Source organism: Camponotus vicinus, unplaced genomic scaffold (assembly GCF_025532165.1).
Source record: "Camponotus vicinus isolate PSW18456_S1 unplaced genomic scaffold, iyCamVici1.0 SCAF_1, whole genome shotgun sequence".
Taxonomy (NCBI): domain Eukaryota; kingdom Metazoa; phylum Arthropoda; class Insecta; order Hymenoptera; family Formicidae; genus Camponotus; species Camponotus vicinus.
The window spans coordinates 20585013-20596545 of record NW_028141945.1 but is presented as its reverse complement, the minus strand read 5'-3'; the positions used below and the strand labels follow the sequence as shown (position 1 = coordinate 20596545).

The 11533-nt window shown below is 36.9% G+C and overlaps 1 long non-coding RNA gene across 1 annotated transcript in view; it reads left to right on the top strand.

The window, feature by feature from the left end:
• Window positions 1-10698: 10698 nt before the first annotated feature.
• LOC145973680 (uncharacterized) overlaps window positions 10699-11533 on the top strand; it is a 1082-nt gene continuing 247 nt past the window's right edge. Inside the window, exons 1-2 of the long non-coding RNA XR_014439536.1 lie at window positions 10699-11275; window positions 11371-11533. The exon at window positions 11371-11533 is cut by the window's right edge and continues 111 nt beyond it. This is a non-coding gene — a long non-coding RNA (uncharacterized LOC145973680). The remainder of the gene's footprint in view (window positions 11276-11370) is intronic.

The window sequence follows — 11533 nt, the reverse complement described above, 5'->3', positions numbered from 1 at the left end:
CCCGTACACCCCTTTTCTTTCAAAAACTAAGCATTTTAGAGAAAAATGTTTCAGACAAAAGTTGTTTGGTTTCGAGGGGGACATAAGATGGTACCATTGGTTTGACCTTGAAGAGTTATTTGAAGGTCACATGAAGGTCACCTTCAACTTCTTAAATAGAACCTACTATTTGCCATTGCATATTCTTGTAGCTTATCTCAAGAGCTTTCCAAAACACTATAATTAAGTACCTTTTCGTTAAGTACTTTTTGAGTTATGAGGCTTGAAATAATTTCTTAATTTTACATATACTGTAAAATATCTTGTAAAATATTCATTTTTCGATTATCTTACCTTAATACTTTTATGTACAAAATAATGAGAGGAATCAATTGGTGTAAAGAAAACACATAGTTGTTTTTAAGAAAAAATATGGAATTGTTAATTGCAAATTACATATTTTTTCTTCAAAACAACTATGTGTTTTCTTTACACCAATTGATTCCTCTCATTATTTTGTACGTAAAAGTATTAAGGTAAGATAATCGAAAAATGAATATTTTACAAGATATTTTACGGTTTATGTAAAATTAAGAAATTATTTCAAGCCTCATAACTCAAAAAGTACATAACGAAAAGGTACTTAATTATAGTGTTTTGGAAAGCTCTCGAGATAAGCTACAAGAATGTGTAAAAATATATAGGGTGTTCCATTTAAAAAAATTGAAGTGACTTTCACGTGATCTTCAAATGACTCTTCAAGGTCAAACCAATGGTACCGTCTTATGGGCCCCTCGAAACCATATAACTTTTGTCTGAAACATTTTTCTCTCCCGGGCTTGGTTTTCGAGATATTCGACTGGATGGATTAAAATGGGCCACCCTGTATATATATATATATATATATATGTATATATATTGTGACGTTGCCGTCCCGAGGCGCGTCCATCCGCCCCGGAAATCTTCACGGGGCGCGAGCCGAGCGGCCGCGCCAGAAAAAGATTGCGAGAGCCGTAGCGAAATCTCCGGAGAGACGAGCCATTATCCTTTTTCGCGCTAGTATTAATTATTTTTTTTGTATCATTTTTGTACGTCGGGCAACCCGCCGGAGGGAAACCAGAAGAGGCCCAAGAGGAATCATTACGACAGCCGATACGACAACGCCGGAGGAACAGAGTCGCGGGTGGATTTCGCCCCCTTCAAATAACGGAGGGAAAACAGCCAAGAAACAGCTGTCTTGAGCCGGAGTAACCGGACCGGATCGGCGCCACCCTCCAAGGACGGAGGACGAAGGACCAGCATCCGGAAGACCGCGGATAACAGGGTCACCGAGATTCGGAATTTTAAATTATCGGGGCCGTTACGGCCCCCGATACGGCGTTGTCGCGGGGCGCAGTAATACCTCGCGTGTCGCGGCGCTATTGGCCGCTAATCCGCGCACCCCTGCGCGCAGAATTGACGCCGCTATCGACCCTGGATCGCGAGATCCAGGGACTCACTCTGGTGCGGGCGCTCTCAGCTTGTAGTCGTTCTGCGAAACGTATTTTGTCGTTATCGTTTTGTGTGTCGCAGCCGAGGTTGTCGAGAGGACGAGACCGAGGATCATCCCCTGTCAACGGGAGCGAGTATCGGTGAGGTTGCCCATCGCTATTTTGTACGCCACGTACGCGATTCCGTCCGCGAACCGGCCGTTCTGTCGCCGTCGCCATTTTCGTGTCTCGTTGTCGCTCGGGCATTGTACCGAGCTCGCGATTTTCGTGTATTTCGGGCAACCGGAGACAAGCGACCGAGGCATCAAGGACGATCGTAACGTAGGCCGTAGCTGATAAGGAACCGTTCGTCTCTCTCCGGGATTCGGGGTGTCGTAAAACGCGTAGTGACCGGCTCTCGTATATCGACCACGTGCGCGGTAAATCGCGGGGAATGCGTCCGCTATCCGTGCTGTCGAAAAGAGTTGTCGAAACCGCGTAAGACATCCCCGCAATCGATCTCCGGGCAATTTTCGTCTGTAATTAGCGTGTATGTGAGCGTGTGACCGTGTGCGTGTGACGACGTGGCAAATGTCGTGCTGTCCTTGTCGCTCTTGATACTGGTACGAATTGCGTTTATTGCGTGGTATTTGCGTGGTATTTGTCGTACGTTGGAGTGTGTCGCGGTGCATAATAGATTAAGAAAGTGTCGAAATTCGAGGGTTTCGCGTAGATAGAAAGCGTTACGCCGAAAAGAGGCGAAGCGGCGTCCGACGGCTATCGAATTCCGAGTGACTCGATCTTGCTCGTAGCAAGCGAGATTTTTCGTCTTCGCAAATCGCTTGATTACTATCGCTCAATTATTAACCTCATTTCAAACATAGTGCTGTCGATTAAAAGAGCGAGTAACAAAGGGAATAGATCTGTTAAATGCGTTCTCGAGGAGATTGTCGAAATTTCCGTTACGCTCTCGAAACGCCGTTCGGTTTCGCAAAGTCCGGCCATAAAAACGGGCCTGGAGGACGATAAATATCTCCGCTGTCTTATGATCTCGATTTCGTATTGCTATTGTTATCACCGCTGTCGATCTGTTGTACGTTATTTCAAATTTTCGCATTTATGTTAAACTCAGTTATATTTCGTTAATTCAGTCTCGCTAATTTATGTCATTATTACTATTTCTTTCTAGAACTTGTTATTTCTTTCCCTTTATATTCTTTTCTACTATATTTCTTTTATTTAAATAAATTTGTTACCTTCTCTTTTATATTAAATTCGCGTAATTTATTTGAGTGTTCGTTTCTCGTGTGTGTTAAATTCCGTTGTGTTCGTCAATTTTCGTAATCACCGACAGCTTCGCATAAAATAATTCTAGATCCTTTTCAACGGACCCTGCCCCTCTACCGTTAGGTGAGCTGGTCGGCCCGTGGGGAAACAGGCTAACGTTCTTCGCGTTATTCTAACGATTTTGCGAACTGATACGTGGAAGACCGTATCTGGCGCCCATCTTCGAGATTTCGAGACGGCCTTCGCTTCGCCGCGGCGCGCGCGAGAACACCCTCCATCTTAGTTCCTCCGAGCGCGAGTATCTCTATCCGCCTTGTGTTTTTGACGGCGTTTTCGCTCCCCATTAACATCCTCCTCTCCAACACCCGAGGAGGATCGAAAAATTAAAAATAAAAAGACGTCGCAATATATATATATATATATGTATATATACATATATGTATATATTATATAATTCATTATTTATTCGTTAAAAGAAGTCAAGGCTATATCTAAGGAATTATATGCAAGTTTAATAATATATTTTTATTTATAATTAGAAAACTTATCTAATATATAATATATCTATAATAAACTTATCTATGATATCGTAGATTTTCAGAGCTATCCTATAACCTTCCTGTAATTTTTCTACGTCTTTTAAACTGTTTTTTAAAAGTTTTTATCTTAAAAACTTCAAATTTTATTGTACTTCTAATGATTTTATAATCAAATGATGCCAAATTAAGAAGAAAAAAAAGGAAAAAAGATATGAGATTGCCAAATCCACATGTTTAGCTTTCTGGAATATTTTTCGTCTTTCTATAATATTTTATTAGATAATACTCTACATATTCATTCGCCGATGCAGAAGATAATTATCGTAATGCTGTGGGTATATTATTGTATGTGGAAAGTTAATTTCTTAATTCTTATAAAGAGATGCAAAAGTTAAGTTCAAAATACCATTTTTATTAATATTCCTTTATTAATATTTATATAATCTTTTCATAAATATTTCATAAATCTTTCACTAATATTTGTATAATAATATTATATTTATAAATATTTCATAAATCTTTCATTAATATTTATATAATTTTATCAATAATCTTTTCATTAACATTATTTCTTTTCATTATATTAAAATTTGTCAATTTGATGAATAGAAGTACATAAAATATTCAGATCGTACATTCAATTTTTGTTGTAAAATCGCAGATTCTGTCTCCCTCCTCACTATCGAAGGATTTATAAATCCTTTTGATATCAAAAATCAAAATAATTGATTTAAAAAACATCAATTTATTCATCTTCTATTACTTTTGTCCAAACAAGCCTGTAGTAAATTTTATTTTGGGAAAATTTCTCAAAGCAAGTATTAATTACAATAGAGTTATAAGATAACAGCTTATATCAAGCACGTTCTTCCAACGGAAGACACTGTACTTCGAAATTATTCATCTATCCATTTTGCGATTAATTTATGAATTATATGCGAAAATTTCTTTTTAGCGTCTACCAAAATTGCATATAATGAGTCGATTATTGCGGGAAATACCGCTTGTCTCAAAACGTTTAAGTTCATTAGGTGTCATTCAAGGACAAGCCGATTATGCATGCACTCGGTGGATGTATGCAATTTCTTGCAGTAAAATTTCAACTTGAAAACCGACCGTAATTATAATTAGATAGCCGTAATCGTGACTAAATAACTAAAAAAAATATTTCTTTATTCATTTGTATTTATATATAAATAGAAAGAAGAGTAGAATATACGGATCTATGCATATTATTTCGATATTTTTATTAATTACGCAACATTTACTGCGTCCAGACTCAAATGGCCCTTCTTTTTCTTTTTATGATTAGTTATTATTCACAAACTTCGTTTTCTTTTCTTTTTCTATTTCGATATTTCGACTTTCATGTACAAAACTGATTAATTTCTATTTTAATTGTAGGAATATGGAAACGTTAATCATAATTTTTATTTTAATTGTGGGAATATGGAAACGTTGATTATAATTTTATGTAATATATGAACTCATATAAATTGATAAACATAAATATATAAGTATATAAGCATATAAGTATATATAAGAATTAAATGTGAAAGATTCAGACTGTAAAATTTTAGACTTATATTGTAAAGCCAGTGATTAAAATAATGCATATTTCATTCAAATTTTGCTCTTAAATTCTTCGTAAATTAAATGATTATAAAACGATGTGATAAATATTGAGGTTGTGTGTAAAATATTTTGATTATGATTTTTATTAATATTTATATTATTGTTTTAATTTATACGAATTTATTTTTACGTTGTTTAAACTTAGATATTCGGTAGTTACATATAACATTATTTATATTTTACTTATTTATGTATTATTTATAGTTTACATCGCATTTAATATAAGTTTTTTTATATAATATGGAAGTAAGAAAGAAAAAAGTTTATAACGTGCCATTAGAGCGTTCCAATTATATCATTTATCGTACGATAAGTATTGGCTCCATTATATGTTAGTTGTTACGTCCAGACCCTGGAATGGATGGGCCGTATGGAAGGACGCAACTTACTTACCCCGTGACACACTTTATTCGGGCGTGTGTATGGATCGGGTCGAACGAATATGAAGGGCCTGACACAGGTCAGCGACCGAAGGTCTCTATAACGCTGCGTTTTTAAGTCTATTCGTTCGGTGGTCCCTTTTCGATAAAGGAATTTAATCCTTGTTACGCGGTATGGGACCTAGTGCGATCTCAGGATTTAGGGAAGAGAACGGGTTAAATAATTAAATTATACATTAAATTAAAAATACATATATTATGCAAAAATAAAGAAAGAAAAATACATCTTAGCAGTTGTAGCTATGCGTGAGTAGGTATCTGTGTGTGTGTGTGTGTGTGTATATATTCTCGCGGGTATTACAATCGTTCGGAGGTCATCAGTCAGAATATACAGGGAAGAATTTACGTTAAGAATTAAATTCTGCCTGGTTAATACAATATACATATAATTAATATAATATAAGAAATAAAATAAAATAAAACGTGAATGTGTAATAAAAAAAAATTGAATAACGCTTACTCATTAAAGGAAGTATAGAGTTCGTCGCTTGCGGATAAGTGTGTGTAGGTTACAGGAAGTGGGGGATTATGTACAAATTTATTGGGTGAGGGAAAAAGAGAAGGGTCAGAGTTCTTCAATCCTAGCTGTGGAAGGGGGAAACCTCCTCCAGAGGGCTTGGATAGGGACAGCTAAAGGGAGTTGATAACCCGGGAGGTACCAGGGGATGACGGAATTGGAAGGGGAGGTGGTTATGAGATTCAGTAGGTCTTGGTGGTTAACTCGGCCTGGGCCCACGCAGAATGTTCCTTCAGGTATGGGGAGATCGATGAAGGGGAACTGAGATAAGAAATAATTTAGAGAATCAGGATGGGGAGGTTCAGGTGTTTCGTTATGGTGAGGATGTTCCGACGGGGAATCGGGAAGGGAGTCGAAGTCGTGGGGATCCTCTTCAAGGTCGGGAAGATCTCTCGCAAAATCTTCCATAGCCTCGCCGAATTCAGAAAACCCTGAGGAGGTGGAAGGGGAAGGAGGGTCTGAATCAAGGGTGATGACAGGTATGGGAGGGGTACGCTCCCGGACAAGAGGTGAGGGGGAACGAGGGGGTTCGGGAGAGGAGATTGGAGAGTAGTTAGGAGGTGAGGGAGTGTCGAGTAAGTCGAGATTTCGTAAACTATTATTACTATTATTATTATTGTCGCTATTATTCCTAATATCGCTAATATTGTTACTATTATTACTATTATTACTAAGATTGGTAATATTATTACTATTGTTGTGTGGCGTAGATGGGGAGTCCGTTAAGTTTTCTGTTTCTATACTATTATTCGGGGTTTGGTTCGCAACAAGGGGTGTGATTCTCTTGGCCAATTTCTTTTTGAGAGCCCTATTCCAACGATTCCTGCGCCGCAACTGCGCTCTGCGTTTACCGTGGCCCGGCACTAATAATAATTCAACGGTAAATGAGGGAGATTGAAATATCGTCAAGAGGTGTTGCTAACTAATTACCGTTAACTATATTACCGTTGTCATTGGGAAAAGATACTTGAATCTTAGACGGGATAGTAGCCCGTTTATATCCTTAAATTTAAAGTGTTCTTAATTGTGGGTTACTGATGATAAAGAAATATAAGTGAAGGGATAATTAAGAGAGGAGAACAAAAATTGAAAGGAGGTAACGTAAATTCCAAATGGGTTTTAAGAAAAGTTTCAAATTTAGGAGTGTTCGATAGGGAGTCAATCTTCGGAGATGTGAGCCGGATTAAAAATTGTTCGTGAACCGCCCTGAGGAGATTCTAGACGAACGAGAAATCGTTCGTGAACCGCCTTGAGGAGATTCTAGACGAACAAGGAGAGATGAGGAAGATGATTAGGAAGAGGAAAGAGACAAGAAGTAATTAAACGATTATTAAATTGTCGAGATTTATTTTCTATAGATTAGAGAAAAAATCGGTCAAGGATCATTCCCAATGACAGTTGGTTAACACGAGAGAGGGGAATTGAACCGTTAACGATAGATTACTATTGATGGTTACTATGGAATTTTAACTGATCGGGAGTATTATTGATTAAACTCTTATTACCTTAAAGATCTGTAACTCAAACTCTTTAATTACCTAAAGATCGTTTCTCAATCGAATGGGAAGGAGAAATAAGGACTGAGAGAGGATTTAGACTTACTACTTATTGAGAGCGTTGATATATATATATATATATATATATATATATATATGGGGAATTCTTTTTTAAATCAGCCACCCCCCTGCCCATTTCAATTTTGGGGAAAAAAATTTTTTTAGCACACGAAAAAATTTGTCAAGAAGTCTAGTTTTTGATGCCGTTAGGTGTTTTAAAAAAAAAAAATTTTCTAACCTCAAAAAAACTGTCTAAAGTGAGGCATCTCGCAAAAAAATGCCATTTTTTAGTCAAAAATGATCGAAAAAATTATAATTCGTCAATAATTTTGATCAAATTACTCATTAAAAGTATTTTGGGGGTCGCTGAACAAGAATCCGATGTCAGATTTCAAATTCAAGATGGCGGATCCAAGATGGCGGACAGTATTTTTCTTACTGTTGACCGATTTCTACTAAATTCTGTATGTAGGAGTTTTTGGGATCGCTGATTACGATTCCGAATTCGAATTTCAAATTCAAGATGTCTGATCCAAGATGGCGGACCTTAATTTCAAATTCCAGATTGCGGATCCAAAATGGTGGACAGATATTTTCTTATTATTGGCTGATTTCTACAAAATTTTGTAAACGGAAGTTTTTGAGGACTCTGATAACGAATTTGAGCTCAGGTTCCAAATTCAAGATGGCGGACCCAAGATGGTGGACATAAATGTCTGTTTTTAAAAAAGTAATGTCCGCCATCTTGGGTCCGCCATCTTGAATTTGGAACCTGAGCTCAAATTCGTTATCAGAGTCCTCAAAAACTTCCGTTTACAAAATTTTGTAGAAATCAGCCAATAATAAGAAAATATCTGTCCACCATTTTGGATCCGCAATCTGGAATTTGAAATTAAGGTCCGCCATCTTGGATCAGACATCTTGAATTTGAAATTCGAATTCGGAATCGTAATCAGCGATCCCAAAAACTCCTACATACAGAATTTAGTAGAAATCGGTCAACAGTAAGAAAAATACTGTCCGCCATCTTGGATCCGCCATCTTGAATTTGAAATCTGACATCGGATTCTTGTTCAGCGACCCCCAAAATACTTTTAATGAGTAATTTGGTCAAAATTATTGACGAATTATAATTTTTTCGATCATTTTTGACTAAAAAATGGCATTTTTTTGCGAGATGCCTCACTTTAGACAGTTTTTTTGAGGTTAGAAAATTTTTTTTTTTAAAAACACCTAACGGCATCAAAAACTAGACTTCTTGACAAATTTTTTCGTGTGCTAAAAAAATTTTTTTCCCCAAAATTGAAATGGGCAGGGGGGGTGGCTGATTTAAAAGAGAATTCCCCATATATATATATATATAACGATTTAGCCAAGGCGAGTCTCTAGTCGCGGTCGGAGAGGCCCCAATGCTGGAGAACAGGTGACCTGGTTGGACTCCGTTCACTTCGTGCACTTCGCGTTTTTTTTTCGGTTAATTTAACTCGCGAAAGCTAAGACTCAGACGCTCAAACTGCGGAAAAAGTACTGGCAGCTGCAGGGGAATTTTTGAGTACGGAAAGACTGTGTCTCGCATCTTGCGCTCGAGTTTTTAAAGTCATTGCTCCTCCTCTTTTCTGGATAGTGGGAATCTCTTTTGGGCGAATGAGATAATTTCAGTTGCCCCCTTCTTAAGAACAAGGAGGCTGATTTTGAAGGGAAAGGCGGTTCTAAGATTGTAATAGGTTGGCCCTTTGGTTTCAAAATTTGGCTCTATCCAGCAGAGAGTGGGAGCTTAGCGGACAGATTTTATGACTTGCGAGAGTCTTTTCGCGTTTCGGCTAGCGCTTAAGGATGGCCAGGCGAATTGTTTAGTTTCCCCCTTTTTTGATTACCCGCTTAAGATTCTGCAGCCCTGAAGGGTTTCTGTTTTCATAGCTCCACGTGTGGACCGCTATAAAAATTTTATTACGGTTCTGGTTCCGATTTGTTTAAAATTTCTAAGTTCCAACGACTGACCATCCTTAGCTCTAGTTTTTCTTGTATATTTTTGCTTCGAGTCTCTCGATCTCAGATATCCGCTACAAGGGTTAAATATACATATGTTTATAGTTGGTGCGATTCTTAAGAAGGATCGCTTTGTTACTAGAGTTCCAATGGTTCTAACGGACGTCCCAACTGTAAACATATGCGAGTTCGATTTTATTACAGTTCTTTATTTTAATGGAAATTTTCTATTTATAATAACATGCTGTCCGCGTAGTCTAGACTCATTTATTATTTTTCGTTTCCTTGATTTGGATATCGCCGAGAGTTACCCGCGCACATGGTTATCGTATAGTTTTTGTATAGCTTCAAAGAAAGAAAAGAATCACGACGTCCATCGGACGTAACACCCCCCGCCTTAGACAAATGTTGGGGGGTACACAACATTTGCAAGTAATAGAAATATTCGATTCTTTTCTTTCTGAGAAAAAAAAGGAAATTACACGCATTATTATATACTTAATGTAACGTGTAAGAGTATAGTACAAGTGTATAAATTAATTATTATAGTATATGCTAGTTCTTCTTTCTTCCTTTTCTTAAAGGAAGGAGGAAAGAAAAGGCGACCTCCATAACCCCTTCCTTTTATTCCTTCCTGCACAAGATTTCCATATATATATATATATATATATATATATATATATATATATATATATATATATACATATATATATATATATATATATATTTTTTTTATAATAATGATTAAAATATGAGTAAAAATATAAAGGTAACTTAATATAAGAAGAATATAAAGATAGTATATAAAAGGAATTGATAATTGATATTTTAGCGCAATTATATAGTAGCGCGAAAGAGGAGACTGGAGCGAAGAAAGGATAGAAAGGATAAGAGAGAGAGAGATATGGACATATCATCCTTGTCAGGGTCGATACCAGATGTGCGTATGTGAGAGAAACCAGGTTCTTCCTTTGTCCTTCGCTGTTACTCTTTTTCCTTTGGGGACGGGCAGGCACTCTCCACGTTTGATCTAAATGAGCGTCGATGGTTTCTTTTCAGGTAATCGGAAGTTTTGGAAGGAATTCGTGATCTCGTTCTATTGCTAGATCTATGAATTTCCTCTTCATATGTTTCGGAGTTCCAGGAAAACCATAATCCTTCTGCCATCTTAAGCTGTAGTTGATGTTTAATCATTGAAGAATTAACTGTAAATACTTAGAATGCCAGATTATGCGTTTTTTTTTATTTATATATATATATATTTTTTTTTAAAGAGTAAATAATGCGGAGATGAGCGATGCCACGTGGTTATGGTCAGACAGTCTGGATCCGGTGTTGAGGGGGGGGGGAAAGAGGAAAAGGTTTCCTTTTCACTATTGTTTTTCTTCCCATCGTGCGAAGACAGGCGCTCCCCATCCTTCATAGAGATATGCTTCATCGGTGGTTAAGTATTCTTCGATGCATCCTCTACATTCAACAGCTGGTCTGATTTTTATTATTATCTTATGGCATTGAGTGCAATTAGTTTGGTTTTCTGCCGAAGTCCTGTGTATTAAATTATGTGATGGCACCATTGCGTATTCTTGTTGATATTCTTCCGGAACCTTGTAGAAGCATGAACTACAAATTTTATAACCGCCTGAGATTCGTTGATAAATTTTTCCTTCGAATGACACAACATCTGAATTCAGATAAGTAACCGTAGATTTTAGGATGATAGCCTGGTCTTACGCCGTCGATCAATCCATAGTCTTCCTCTCGATTTTCAGGGGCCTGTAGGTGGTGATGTCCCGGCATTTCAATACTGTAAGCGATTGTCAAGTGTTCAGGAATGACTCTTGTTGTTTATAACAAAAATTTGGATAAGGTAGCAGTTATTCTATATATTTTTATTTTATTATTATTATTTTTTCTATATTTTTTGTAGGAAAATATATGTATATATGTTTTTTTTTTTTTTAGAGTGCAGGGGAAACATGCTCCATAATGTTCTTGCTGTGACGAGCTATTCCTAATTTAATTAGCGCTTCTTTAAAATCGTACGACGCATCGAAATTTATTGATTGTAGTCGGAGATTAACTAAAGCAGCTCCTTTCCAAAGAGGCTGTACTACATTTATCCATC